Source organism: Rhinolophus sinicus, chromosome 15 (assembly GCF_057876585.1).
Source record: "Rhinolophus sinicus isolate RSI-liver-muscle chromosome 15, RSI-T2T, whole genome shotgun sequence".
NCBI lineage: Eukaryota > Metazoa > Chordata > Mammalia > Chiroptera > Rhinolophidae > Rhinolophus > Rhinolophus sinicus.
Window position 1 is genome coordinate 1,527,633 of NC_142515.1, and position 15,656 is coordinate 1,543,288.

At 46.5% G+C, this 15,656-nt stretch overlaps 1 long non-coding RNA gene across 1 annotated transcript; it reads left to right on the forward strand.

Moving 5' to 3' along the window:
• Positions 1–4,191: 4,191 nt before the first annotated feature.
• LOC141572787 (uncharacterized) lies at positions 4,192–5,120 on the forward strand. The gene is made up of 2 exons (XR_012498279.2): positions 4,192–4,305; positions 4,710–5,120. It is a non-coding gene; the product is annotated as an uncharacterized LOC141572787 (long non-coding RNA).
• Positions 5,121–15,656: the final 10,536 nt, after the last annotated feature.

The window sequence follows — 15,656 nt, forward strand, 5'->3', positions numbered from 1 at the left end:
TCGGAAAACTTACTGATAACAAAACAGTCAATTAACACATATTTTGTATGTTATATGTGCAAGGTCTGACAATTAAGTTTGTGAACTCATCCGAGGAAAAGTGCTACACACCTCATTGCTGAATATCACTACGGTCACCTTCGAAGTATTCCCCTTGGGAAGCTATGCACCGACACCAGTGCCTAGTCCACCCTTCAAAGAAATTTTGGGGGCCAGCCCGGTGGCTCAGGCGGTTAGAGCTCCATGCTCCTAACTTAAAAGGCTGCTGGTTCAATTCCCACATGAGCCAGTGGGCTCTCAACCACACGGTTGCCGGTTCAACTCCTCGAGTCCCGCAAGGGATGGTGGGCTCCGCCCCCCTGCAACTAAGATTGAACACGGCACCTTGAGCTGAGCTGCCGCTGAGCTCCCAGATGGCTCAGTTGGTTGGAGCGTGTCCTCTCAACCACAAGGTTGCCGGTTCGACTCCCGCAAGGGATGGTGGGCTGTGCCCCCTGAAACTAGAAATGGCAACTGGACCTGGAGCTGAGCTGCGCCCTCCACAACTAAGACTGAAAGGACAACAACTTGATTTGGAAAAAAGGCCTGGAAGTACACACTGTTCCCCAGTAAAGTCCTGTTCTGCTTCCCCAATAAAATCTTAAAAAAAAAAAAAAAAAAAGCAATTTTGGAACTCTTTTTCTGGAATGGCCATCAGAGCTGTCGTCGTATTACCCTTGATGTCCTGAATGTCATCAAAATGTCTTCCTTTCAATGTTTCCTGTATCTTTGGGTAAAGAAAGAAGTCATTGGGGGCCAGATCAGGTAAGTAGGGAGGGTGCTCCAATACAGTTATTTGTTTACTGGCTAAAAACTCCCTCATAGACAGTGCCCTGTGAGCTGGTGCATTGTTGTGATGCAAGAGCCATAAACTGCTGGCAAAAAGTTCAGGTCGTTTTCATGTTTTTCATGCAGCCTTTTCAGCACTTCCAAAGAGAAAACTTGGTTAACTGTCCAGTTGGTACACATTCATAATGAATAATCCCTCTGATATCAGAAAAGATTAACAAGATCATTGCAATAAGCTCGCGAACTTAATTGTCAGACCTGTATTACATGCTGTATTCTTACAGTAGAATAAGCTAGAGAAAAAGAAAACATTATTAATAACATCAGAAGGAAGAGGAAATACACTTACAGTACTGTACGCACTTACTGACAAACATCTGTGTGTAAGTGGACAGCGCAGTTCAAACCTGTGTTGTTCAGGGGTCAGCTGTCTAGAAAAGTTACCGTCTTAAAGTATGTTTTCATTAGGTAAACACTTAATTACGAGTGTAGATGCGTACTGAGGGCTGGCCCGGCTCTCAGGTCCCGCCTACTGAGAGAACGAACCGAGCCTGTGGGTGTGCGGATGCGGCTGCCTGTAACGTGCCTGTAAGGACCTCGGGGGAGGGACCGTGGCCCGTTTATCTTCCCAGCTACCAGCTTGGGAATTGGACCACATTTTATACTTTAAGAGTATTTACGGACCCACGAGGAACAAAGCTGTGCCTACATTTGCAACACTGTATTTCTTGGTTAATAGTCACCCTTATAAAATCTTTGCACTCATTAAAAAATTTTTATTACCTGAATATATTTTGTTTTCTATTTAGATGACCTTGTGTTTCTTATTGAAATAGCAATGTGATGCAATAAAGGAGAATATTGACTAATTCCAGTTTTCTTAGGAAAAGCTATATTCTAAACATATGTAATGTCACGCACTCATTCAAATTTTCGCTAAATGCCTATGATGTGGCAGGATGATTCTATTATCTAGAACTATAGTAACAAATGGACTTACATTCTACTAGGGAAGATTGATAAGAAATAGGCAAACAAATACAAGTTTAGAACAGTGATCAATTATATAAAACAACGACAGAAAACAAACATGATGGGGATCGGGGGCTGTATTAGTGAGACCTAAAACCACTAACAACATGAAATTTTAAGTGAAAAACCCAAGAGAGGTCTCTTCTGTTCTCCACGATCACGTCACCGTGAAAGAAAGCTTTGCCAGCTCCATGTGGCATTGTACAAATGCTCTAGCCATCCTTCAGGAACGACATACTCCTCATCGTATATAAACAGTCCCATAGTCTCAAAAAATAGAACAGGAAAACAGACCTACCCCAGTTTTTTAGACTGGTAGAGCCAAAATATCAATTTGGAGCAAGACAAGAGAAGAAAGAACATTCAGTGCAGTCTCATTTGTGACGACAGAGCTAAAATTTCTATAAAACACATTACAAATCCAGTCCAGCAACTTACGTGGCCAAAAAGCACGTCTTGTCCAACCCAACATATTCCAAGATGAGGCACTATTGAATTCTTAAAAATGGAGTTATTACAATCACAGACTAAATAACGGGGATAGTTTTCAAAGCTGTGGAAAAAGGATTTATGACATTTCATACTCAGTAAAAAATCCTCAGGACATTAGAAGAGAACACATCTTAACTGTGGCGGACACAGAGGCTCCCCCCGTAAGCGGTGCCCGCGTCCCTCTCCTACAGGAGACAGTTCTGGCCCAGCCACGCGCACAGGCAGCAGCTGTGTCCCCTGCAGGGTCACCTTCACAGAAAGGTGCCTCTCACAGAGGTCATGCCATTCTGGGGAAAGGCTCATCTGGGGACTAAGCTGGACAAGCTAGCCCACCGTGGATCTGCTGCCGGGTAAGTCTCACCCGGGGGTCCTGCCAGAAGGCTGGCCGAGCTTTGTTCAGCTTCTCGCTCGTCCAGGCATTCTCCTGTCCCCTTCACAGGCTGTGAACCCTCACAAACATCCTTTACCTCAAACTCCGCCTTGGCACCTGCTCCCAGAGGGCCCAACCTGTGACACGACGCACGATATACAGCACCTACCAAACAGGACACCGAAATACTAAGTGTCATATATAAAGATGAAAAGCATTCCTTTCCTAGTCAGAAGGAAGATGAGTGGTTGTCATCACTCAGTGCTAGTCAACATTGTATCAGCGTTTCCAGAGAGAAAAGTAAAATAAGAAAAGTTGTAAGACATGAAAAGGATCAAACACATTTGTCAATACAGCAGATGAAAGATTCTGTGGGCAAAGTCTTCAAATGAATAGGAGAGTTCACCGAGGTTGCTAGATATGAGATAAAACACAAAGATCAAAGTTCTAGACACAGCAAGATCAATTAGGAGGCGTCTTTCCAAGATCTTGCCACATGACAACACAGAAAACCAAAGAACTAATAATGAGTTCTAATATAATAGAACTTTATGTAGAAAACAATCAAAGCTCTTTTTAAATAACATAAAAGCCAGCCTAAATGAGCAGAAATACAGATCTAGGCTATCTAATGCTAAAAATTCATGTGCAAGTACAAAGGGGCAAAAATGGCCAAAACAACTTAAAATCCTAGAGGGAGAGTTAGAACATCACTCCACCAGATGTCAAGACTTAGAACGTCAGCGTAATCAGAATCACGCGATACTGGTATAGGGAATAGGCAAATAGGCCACAGGGTCATGTCAGAGGTCTAAACACAGATTTGCTAACGTCTGGCCAAAAAGGTTTGAAGAACAGGAAAATAATGCACCATTCAGCTAACGGTACAGAGCTAACTGGTACTGTAAATGCCAAGTGTATTAGAAACTACATGAGAAAAGCAACACTTTAAAACTTCTGCTAGAAAATGTAAACTTCCATTATGATTTGGGATAGGGGAGAATTTTTTTGATAAGGCAGAAAGAGCAAATAGCTTTGAAAAAGATTAATTCAATTCCAATTAAAATCTTTCAAAAGCTTGCATTGGAAGAAATGATATATAAAGGAAAGAGGCATGTCACAGATTGAAAGGAGGTATTTATAAACATAGTATAACATAAATCCAGAATAAGTAACTTCTACAAATTAATATTTTTTTTTAAAAAAAGGAAACAACCCAATAGAACAATGGGCAATAATCCGACAGAAACTTAGTGACCCAGAGACCTAGAAACGTGAAATGACTCAGTCTCACTAGCAATGAGAGAAAAACAGAATTAAAGAGAATAGAAAAGCATGCTAAGTGAAAGAAGGCAGTCAGAGAAGACCACACATTGTAAGACTTCACTTATGTAAATGTTCAGAATTGAAACAAGAAGTGGGTTAATGGTCAACTGGGCCTGGGGGTGGGAAACGGGGAGTGACTGCTGATAGGTCCTGGGATTCTTACTGGGGAGATGAACTGGGTTGTGTTGACGCTTACACAACTCTGTGAACGTACTGAGAAACACTGAATTGCACACTTTCAGTGGATGAATTATATGGTAAGTAACTTCTATCAGGTTGTGGCTAAAGTAATTGCGTTTTTTGCAATTATTATTAACCTTTAAACCGCAATTACTTTTGCACACCCTAATATGTCAATAAATCTGTTGGGAATGTTGTGATGATTGAATAATTGGCAGAACAAGGTACTGAAAACTTTGCACGCTCCACAAAATTTGCGGGTACTGACCTCCACAGGAAGAGGGTAGTAACGTGTGGGCGAGGGTCACAGAGCCTCAGGCAGTGTCCACCCTTGAGGACAGGGGCCAGGGAGGGGATGGTGTTCTCTGTGTCTTTTCTTTCTTAAAAAGATTAAGCATTGACGTTTGCCAAACTGATCAGTCCCCAGGGCTGAGAATCTGATGTCCTTTCGCATTTGTTTTGTCTTCCTACTTAATCACAGCTTCCCCACCCCTCAGCGGCGTGGTCACTGCCTCCGCCACAGCTGTCATGGTTCTTACCATCTGACATCACAGTTCCTTCCTTGATCACTGCCCAGACCACCCACTGGACGCGAGCCTCCAAAGGACAGAGCACACAACACAGTCTCTGTGTCTAGAAATTTGCCTTTTCTGGACATTTCTTATCGAGAGGACATGCAGTGTGTGGTCTTTCACACCTGCTGCTTTCATGCAGCAGCTTTTGAGGGTCCTCTGTGCTGTGTGTACTGGGGCCCTCCCTGTATTGCTGAGTGGGTTCCCGTGTGGCTGCCGCATGCTTTCACTAGCCACCTCCCCACTGGTGGGCTCTGGGTTGATTCCAGTTCTGGCTCCTGTGAATAAAGCTGCTGCAAACAATCACGCACCCGCCTTTACATGGAAGTGTGTTTTCATTTTTCTTGGGTTGATTCTTCTGTTTAACTTGTACAGTTTCTTTTATTTAAGAACTCTTTTGGGTGCAGCTGTAATCTACTGGGCAGCAAAGGGAGTTTTGTCATTTGAATAGTACATCCTGCTCCAGGCAGCAGTCAGCAGGAGGAAACTCAGAGTCATCAGACCTCACTGCTGTTTTCTGGAAGACCCCACCGCACCCCAGCATGCCCTCTCAGCATCTTTCTCCTGCAACCTCCACGCCTGCCTCTCCTGCCCCATCTCACTCTGCCTCAAGGAGGCTGTGAGCACCATTCTGGTGGCCTCTTTTGTGTGTCAAGCATACTGGCCACTTAGGGACAGACCACCCACCCTCTTCTGATCCTGGAAGAACTTCCAAGGCCACCACTGCCAATCAGGGACATCCAAACTCACTTTGTGCTACAGATCTGCGCGCGCTGTGACCTGTGGGGTTCACCATGTCACCGTGTTAGAAAGGACGCGGGTGCCACCCCTCCACACAGACATTTCTGCCGTGCAGACAGCAGGCCCCGTGCAGCCAGCCCTCCTCCCCGCTCCCCTGCGTCCAGCACGGCTAGGAGCCCAGCCTGCCCTGGGGGTGTGACACTGAGCGTCCCAGAGGCCTTGGCCCTGGTGCTTTACTGCCTTTGTTGGCGAAGCCCTTTGGTGCCTCATTGTCACTCTTCCCTTAGTCCCCTCGCCTGTGCCCTTGGGCTCACCTCTCACCACAGTCCCCCCACGCCCCCCAAGCCTCAGCTTTAGGCCTATTCTTTGCCTTGGTTATTGACTGGTATTTCTTGCTGGCCAGGGGGCATTTCCCCCTCAAACCTCAGTCTGTCCAAACTTGAAATGGGCTGTACCCTTGCTGAGTCCCAGCTCAGCCTGGCCACGGCTGCCCAGTCTGCCAGTCCTAAAGAACGGGCATGTGGGTCTTCCCTTCATCTCTGAACAGACACTGCTGGTGCCCTACCCACGTGCTCAGGGGTCCCTTTGTCCAGCCCACACCTGCGACTTCCCCAGATGACTGCGCTGGGCGCCTGGAGCTGCCTGTCCAGGGGTCCCTGGGTTGTGCACCTCCAGCACAGCCAGGGGTGGCTCGGAGCCTTGAGATGAAGCAGACGCTATGGTGACACAATCACTCCGGAGATGCCCACGGGACCAGGCGGAGGCCAGGCTTGTGTTCAGCTTCTTCCCCCTCTCTCTGCTATTTGTCTTGCTCCCCCAAGGGCTTCTCCAGAGACCCTGCCTGAGCACTTGCTCAGAAGCCTTGTTTCCCGCTGCGGGGACTGGCTGTGATTGGGCACAGGTGGATCACGGCAAGGGGTGGATGCTGGAAGAGGTCACCAGGGCAGGCGGGCTCAGCGGTGGAGAGAGCGGCCTTCGAGGCAGACAGGCTCCTGATCTGCAAACTGGGCCATCATCAGTGCCCCCAAAAGAGGGTTATGTGGATTTAGTACAATGCTGCATCTCAGTGTCATCAGTGCAAGGACACACAGGACGCTCGAGCATAAGCATGGTGACTCCTGTGGTGACCCTGACGCCCACGTGTGTATAAAGAGAACCCAGTGGAAGAGGTCACATGACCAGACTTACATTTGGGCGTGATCCCGCTGGCTACAGGGTGAATCGATGAGGGGAATCTGGGGCGGGGGGGCAGCTAGAGTGACCCAGAAGACAGGGCCACGTCCTGGACGGGGAAAGCGACTACAACGAAGAGATGTTTCGGATTTAGAACTGGCAGAATTTGGCAACTGGTTACATTTGAGGGAATGAGGGTGTGGGGAGCCAAGGTCACATGGCATTTGGGACTCGAATGGTGTGTGTGTGTGTGTGTGTGTGCGTGTGCGTGTGTGTGCGTGTGTGCGTGTGTGTGCGTGTGTGCGTGTGCGTGTGCGTGTGTGCGTGTGTGCGTGTGCGTGCGCGTGCGTGTGCGTGTGCGTGTGTGCGTGTGTTGTGTGCGTGTGTGTGTGCACGCACGCGCTTAGATTAGAGATAGTGGGAGAGATGGGAGCAGGCAGCCATGACGGGGCAGGTGGGGCAGGCATGGGCAGGGGCACAGGGAGGGTCGTGCACAGTGCAGGCAGTGAACGCTGTGCTCTGCACAGCAGGGGGCTCACACCATCGGGAGGCAGGCACAGCAGGTGGAGCAGGCGGAGCTGCGACCCTGCCCGGCACCCACACTCAGCTTCCAGGTACAGCTCCTTCTGCCGGCCCTACAGCCACCTCACGTCACCCCCAGGCCCTGGGGAAGCAGGGACAGCAGCTTCCCTGAGTCTTTGGGGTGCTTGGGAAGCAAAGAGCGTGTGTGCGTGATTGTGTGTGTGTGTGTGTGTTATGCTCACACACATGTACGCACACCTTCTACATTACAGAGTATTCGATAACCATTAGGGCGACTGTGCTTCTCCTCATCTAATTTAAGTAAGTGTTCGCTGCACTCTCCGCCTGTTGTTCCTCTCTCGCAGCGTGACTGTGGGTGTCGCGCTGCTCACTGTCAGCCCCCGGTAGCACTAAGGGCACCTACTACATGCATCTTCCCAAAGGAAACTACTAAGTGCTTATTTATTGTGGGCCCAGACAGGCCTAGAAGATTTCACCCCCAGAACATGCCCCAGGGAAGAAGATAAGCCCTTGGCAGGGCCACCATCCGTCTCCCCAAGCTCCCGGCTCCCGATCCAGCTGGTGAGCGAGCTGGCACAGGGCTGACGGGTGGCTCTGCGGCGCTTGGTAGTGACCTGGTTAGAGCCTAGTGTAGAAATGGGACATTGGACGAGAGGGGGCCTGGACATGGTCTGTTCAGTGGTCCCTGGATTTATGGGCCTGGAGTTGCTAATTTTCTGTAAAATAGTCATTGCTCTTATTACAGAGAATGGTCTATTTTTAAAAGTGGCAGAAGGCTCTTGAATACAAAACAGCTTTTGCAATTCTTTTGGCTGATTTATTTATAAGGAAATGTTTTTTTCCTGTAGTTGTTTCTGACGGGAGCTGCAAAATTAGGCAGAGATGTCTGTGGAGCCTCAGTGTGGGTCCATGGAACTGACCTGCTGTGCATGTAAACTTACATGTATAGTTATGGTTATGTGTGCTTATATGTGAGCACAGCGAATGACTGCAGTGACACAAGGGCAGGGAGAAGGAAGGAACTGGGACGCTATTGTTGTTGTAAGGTACTAACACTACCCTTGAAGTGGTGTAACGGTACTTGAAAGTAGACTTGGATTAGCTGTAAGTGTATACTGCAAACTCCAGAGCAATCCATACAAAAGTAAAAATAAAAGTATAAGTGAGATGCTGGTAAAGAAGAGAAAGTGAAGTCATATAAAATACCCAATTAAAATCATAAAAGGCTGAAAAAGAGTGACAGACAAAAACAGGAACAAAGCACAAGGGCAACAAATAGAAAACAGTAAGAAATGTGGTGGCTACTGGTCCAACTATATCAGTAATCACTTTGAATGTTCACGGTGTAAATGCACTGATTAAAAGACAGAGATTGTGAGTGAATCAAAAAACATGACCCAAGTATGTGTTGTCACAAAAAAAAAATGCATTTTAAATATAAACACACATAAAAATTAAAAGTAAATGGATGGGGGAAAATATACCACACTAACTCTAAAAGAAAGCAGGAGGGGCTGTGTTAACTTCAGACGGAGCAGACCTCAGAGCCAGGGAAGCCATCAGGGATACGGAGGGCGTTACACAGTGATAAAGAAGTCAGTTCTCCAGGCAGACGTAACAATCCTTCGTATGTACGCATCTAACAACAGGGCATCAAGCTACACGAGGCAAGAACTGACAGAACTGCAACAGGAACAATGAATCCACGCTCATGGCTGGAGGCGGACAGACCAGCGGGCAGAGAACCGGCGAGGACAGAGTTGGACTCAACAACGGCACCATCAATCTGTTTATAATTGGCATCTTTAGACGACTTCACCTTTTCTTTAAACTTAAATAGAACATTTACCAAGATAGACCTTATTCTGGGCCAGAAAACCCACTTTAAGAATTTTCAAAGACTAGAAATCATACAATGTTTACTCTCATTTCACAACAAAATTAAACTAGAAATCAGCAATGGAGAGACAGATGGAAATCCCCAAATACATGAAAATTAAACCACACACTTATAAATTACCCTTGGTCAAAGAAAAAATCTCAACAGAAATTAAAAAAAAATATTTTGCATTAAATAAAAATAACAACACAATTTCCAAATTTATGGAATGTAGAGAAAAAGCAGTGCTTAGAGGGAAATTTATGTCATTAAATACATATATTAGAAAAGAGGAAAGATCTAAAGTCAATAATCTAAGCTTTCACCTTAGGAAACAGAAAAAGAGGGGAAATTAAATCCCAAGTAAGCAAAAGAAAATAAGTAAAAATTACAGCAGAAATCAATGAAATTGGAAACAGGAAATCAATAGAGAAAGCCAACAAAACAAAAAGCTGGTTCTTTGAAGACATTAATAAAATTAATAAGCCTTGAGATGGGCTAAGAAAAAAGAGAGAGGATACATATTAATAATATCAAAAATGAAAGAGGAGACATCACTATAGAGACCATGGAAATTAAAATGACAAAGGACTACTATGAGAAACTTGATAAGCACAAATTTGATAATCTACTTGAAATGAACCAATTCCTTGAAAGACACCATCTGCCAAAACTCACACAACCAGAGTAGATTATCTGAATAGGTCTGTAGCTGTCCAAGAAATTGAATCCGTAACCAAAAACCTTCCACAACAGAAGACATAAGGCCCATATGTGTTCACTGGTGAATTCTACTGAACATTTAAGGAAGAAATTGTACTGATTCTCTACAACCTCTTTCAGGGGATAGAGGCAGAGGGATCACTTCCTAACACATTCTCTCCTCATAGCATTGCCGTCATACCCAAACCAGACAAAGACATTGCAGGAAGACTATGGACAAATCCCATGGACATAGATGTAAAAATCTTCAACAAATGTTAGTAAATCATATTCAACAATGCATAAAAAGAATTACACAGCTTGACCAAGTGTGATTTATCATAGGTATGCAATGTTGGTTTAACATTCAAAAGTTAACTAATGTAATCCGTCACACCAACAGATGAAGAAAGAAAAAGCACATGACCATATCAATAGATGCAGGAAAAGCATTTGACAACATCTAACATCCATTCATGATAAAAGTTCTCAGTAAATTAGGCAATAGAGGGTAACTTTCTCAGCTTGATAAAGAATATCTCAGCTTGATAAAGAATATCTACAAAAAAATGTACAGCCAACATCACACTTAATGAGGAGGAACTCAAAGCTTTCCCACTTATATCAGGTATATCAGGTACAATGTCCTCTCACTGCTCCTTTTCAACACCTTATTGGAAGCCTTTGCCAATGCAATAAAGCAAGAAAAGGAAACAAAAAGTATACAGACTGGGAAGGAAGACATAAAATTGCCTTTGCCAATGATATTATCATCCATGTAAAAGTCCAGAAGAATTCACAAAAACACTCCTGGAACTCGTAAGTGATTATAGCAAGGTCTCAGGATAAAAAGTAACATACAAGAGTTGATTGCTTTCCTATATACAAAAACGAACAAGTGAGATTTGAAATGAAAACCACATTAACTTAGCACTCAAAAAAAGGAAGTATTTAGATATAACAAAATAGGTACAAAATTTATATATAACGAAGACTATAAAACTGATGAACAAAATCAAAGAACTAAATAAATGCAGGAATACTCCGTGTTCATGGAGTAGGAAGAGTCAATATTGTCATGATGTCAGTTCTTCCATCTTAATCTAAAAATGTAATGCCGTCATCCTGATCAAAATCCAGCAAGTTATTTTGTGGACACTGACAAACTGACTTTTCCTTTACTTCTTCCTTCTTTCTTTCTATCTTTCTTCTTTTCCTTCCTCCCTCCCTCCCTCCCTCCCTCCCTCCCTCCCTCCCTCCCTCCCTCCCTCCCTCCCTTCCTTCCTTCCTTCCTCTCCTTATAATCCCTTAGTGGGGATAGGCTGGTAGCTACTGAGAGTTATTTACTTATTCGTTCCTATAGTTCTTTTAATGAGCCCATTTTCTGGGTAATTTTGTCTCTAATGTTTTTCTCTGCTACGTTGGGAGCGGCTGCCTTGGCTGTGAAGATACACTGGCGAAGCTGATACACCGCATGTCACATCTACAGCAACCGACGTTTCTGGCAGAGTGGACGTTCATATAATGTTCTTTTCCACAAGCAAAACTTTTTTTCCAAGAGATGTGAAAATTCTTGTGAAAAGGAAATCTTGGTCCATCTCAAATTACCCTCCAGTGTGATGTGTGATTTCACAGTTATTCCAGAAGTCTTAATGTCACGCTGCTCCAGCAGCCTTGGTGTCTCACTGCCTCTCTGCTCACTGCTTGGTCTCCTTCGGGAGCTGGATGAGCAGGTTCTCCAGTGGGAGAGAGAACCACGGCTCTGACTGAGGTGTTGGGCAGATGGCACCGGGGCCCAGAGCGGGCTGGTGGCTTTGCATCACGTCTAATGCTGCCTTTTCTCTCAGCTTGGATTTCCCCTCTGCTCACAGCTGCTTCCTCTCAGTATCCTTTGCTGGTTTCTCCTTTTCTTCCTGACCAGGGCACAGTCCTCAGACTTCTCTTCCACGCCCACTCCCTCCTACTCACGCATGCAGGGCCCTGCCTGGCATTTCCACGTGGGTGTCTCGTGGAGCCCGTGTACTCAGCACCCACACGAACCCCCATCTGCTCACGCGTTCTGGACGCACCTCCCGTCTCATCCCTCCACTTGTTCTGGCCCAGACCGGCAGCCATCTTTCCCACTTCACTTTCCCTCCCACCCATCTAATCTGCCAGCAAATTATTCTCACTCTGCCTTCAAAACACACAAAAAGCTGTCATTGCTACCCTTTGCTCTTCCATTACATATTCTCTACCGAGGAGCCAGAGTGACTTAAGAAAACAAAGTCAAATCACGTCACTGAGATGCTTGAGTCTACGTACTAGCTGCTCACTTCACAAGTGAAAGTGCAAATCCCTAACGTCTGCAAGGTCCTCCACTGACTGTTACTTCTCTGCTGTTACCTGCCTCGCATCTGTCAAAGAACACAGTCAACGATGGCTGCTCTCCTTCGCCATGTGCTTCGGCCACACTAACCTCCCCCCTTTTGGATCACTCAGCTCTGGTGTCTGCTCTGGGCACCCACTCCACTTGGGGTGGCTCTATTACTGCCTCCGTTTTCTCAATGCCAGCCTCTGCACAGGTGTGCTCTCATGCCCCTTCTTAACCTCTTCCTGTTTTATCCCCCCCCCACAGGATTTCTCACCTTCTTGCATACTTACAATTTGCATATGTAATCTATTTGTTGTTCATTGTCTGCCTTCTCCTGTGGAAGATATCGCTCTAGGAAATGGGTACAGGAATCCGTCTCCTGTGCCCATAACACCCTTCGGCACAAAGCAGTTTTTCAATAAGTACTGGTTGAATGAACACAGTCTGAACTGGATTGAAACCCCAGCTCTGACCATCACCTTCTGTGTTAACATGAGTGAGTTATTTAACCTTGAGAGAGTATTTGATCTCAGAGTCTTCATCTGGAAATGGAGTCATGTATAAAGGTCGTAAAGGTTAACTGGGGTACCACTTGCAACGTGCCTGCCATGGGTGGAGAAGAAGCCAGTCCACGTTTCCTGTATCCTGTCGGGTCCTCTTAGCGAGGTGCATTCTCCTTTAGCGTAAGGCACGGCCTCACTGGCGTCCCGCCTCGTCCGGATAAGGAGGAACCTATCTATCCTATTGCTCCCCAAGGCAGGGTGTGCCAGGCAGTTTCCACCTGTGACCGCGTTGAGTCTAATAACAACACTGCAAAGTCAGTACATTACACGGACGAGGAAAAGGACACAGCCGTTCGTTTCTGAGCAGGTCACGTGAGGCGTCAGCGGCTGTCTTCTCCAGAGCCCCTGGTTGCTCTGACTCACTGCCCCTCTTGTGCAGCCCACACAGCAGTTTCTACAGAAGAGACAACCGTAAGTGAATCTGCAGTCTGCACACTCGGACATATTGTCTCAAATCCTTGCCTGATTATGTCTTTAGGCTCAATTTCTAAGAGTGTAATGCTTTTAAATATATTGCGAGCTCTCTGATGCCTGACGCCAAAGTATGCTCCTGAGTTTCCCCCTACAATTTACATTCCCATCAACAGAAAATGACAGCATTCAATAAACAGCATTATTGAAAACCACATATTTGTTCTCCATGAATGTGTTCTCCATGATGTGTTGTCAGATACATATTGTAATGCTTAGCTGAATATATAAGACTCTTATCCACATCTTGATGGATAAAATAGTTTCTCTGTTAGATCGATATCGTTGATCAAAAGCTCATGATTCAAATTACTTTCCAAAAGAAGATAAATATTCCTTTATTTTCCCCCAAACATTGACTGAGGACCTGCCATGTGCCTGACTGTTCTAGATTCTTCTTCATGATGAGGGCCCCCGCTTGTTCGTGGCTCCCATGAGAGATGAGTATCCCCTTTCCTGTGCCTGGAAAACGCTTCCCCACCTCTCACGATTCTCCACACTTGTGAGTGTTCCCTCTCTCCTGGAAGAGGCAGACACCTGCGTCAGGCCCACCCCAGACCACATGGGCACCTGGCCATGCCGAAGTGGGGACACCAGCCCCCTCCAGGGCCTGGGCGAGAAGACACGTGGTCACGTCAGTGACGTGGGTGTCAAAGTTTATTTTCATACATAATTTGTTTTATTTTTACTGCTATTAATCTCTTGACAACACTGAGATAAGAGATGGACATTTTTTTTGTAAAAAATAAAAAGTGCTTCTAGTGTTTGGAGCACTTTTTAAGCCCTGCCCTTAGGCATGTATATGTCTGCCCGGGTAACTTATGCTGAGGCTACTGGCTCATCAGACAAGGGTTCTCTCAGGAGGGAGCCTGTTTTGTGACCTTTAAGTTGTATTATACTCATAAGGCAGCTTGTCTCACGCAGCCCCGGAGGTGAAGATTCCAGGGAGGGCCACCTTCACGTGGCGGCGACAGCTGATGCCCGGGCGGGAAGACCGGGTGCGGCTGCCGAAGTGCCTGTTTTTCTCCCTCCTGCCTCCAACACCACCATCCACGGCTGTCTTTGGTGGGAGGGTCGCAGCTTCTCACTCGTGCTGCCATAGGGAAGACAGACAGTGGACATGTTTGGGTTCTGACCTTATTCTCCCTCCATTTTGCTGATAAGTTCTCAAGATTATTTCATTCAATGTTCTTTGGTTTCTCAAGTACTCGGTGAAGATTGCAGAGATTGCAAGGTACGATAAGACTGGAAAACACGCTGGATTCTTCTAGAAATGGTCCCCAGCCAGTCTTGCCCTTGCAAAAACAGTTGAACAGGCATCCCAGCTACTGCTGCTGTCGGTGGCCCGAGCTGGGAGCTGTGCTGGAATTGCGGGCTGGCCGCAGCTCTGACACGGCGTCTTCTTCGTGTGCTCGGGCCGACCACCCAGCTGCCCCTACCCAGAGTGATGCCTATGCGAGGTGGGGCAGCCTTAGGGAAATGCCCGCGGTGGCCATGAAGCCATGGGGGGGAGTCTGTTTGTCCATATCCGTCATTAGTACGCGCGTTTTTCAATCTCTGTGTCAGCTTTCCCGGCTGGTGTATTGACTTACAGCCAAGACCCCACACAGAGGAGTAGCACCCACTGCTGGCGGCTGGCAGAGTGTCAGCATCGGAGTTCTGGAAGCCCTAGATGCCAGGGGACAGCCCTCGGGCCAGAGAGCTTACCATCACCCCTTAATTTCAATTCAGGGCAAAAAATCGTATTCAAATTAAGAAAAGTTTAGACCATTGAGTGGTGACTCAAACTGCTCTAAATACTTTAGTTCACTGCGCTGGTGGGCGAGGATGAAGGGCTATGTGGGTCCGGCACATTTAGGAACCCGGCTGTCTGGTTTATTCCTGCTCTGGTAACAAAATAAAACCAACCAAAGTGACTCATCCCCTGCCTGGTGTTCCGTGGGTGAGTGTAACGTCACCGCACTCCAAACCCTGACGAGGTTTATAACTGTGATAAACTGTGACAGGAAATAAGTTTTGATCCAGGTTTGGTGTATCCGGAGGTTACAGTGATAGAAACTGAAAGTGCCTGCAATCATGTTACAGTACATTCTGTGGGCCCCTCGGCTACAGCTGGTGACGTCACTTCCCAAGAAGGCCACGTGAGGTGGTGCAGCCCCACCGGCCCCTGTGGGGGCTTGTCCTGCTGCCCAAAGAAGCACTCTGGTCTGGGGACCCAGGCATGACGTCCTAGGAAAACGCCACACGCTCTTCACGCAGGTTGGGTTTGTGCCCTCATCATCACGGGCAGCGCTAACGTCTCCGAGGCCTGGACGCGGTGTGAGGCCCGAGGGAAACAGACTCGGCTGTGACGGAAGCAGGGCCGTGAAAGGGTGGGTGCTGGCCAACAGCAGGAGGCTCCAGATTCCAGCCACTGATTAGTTAGTAACCA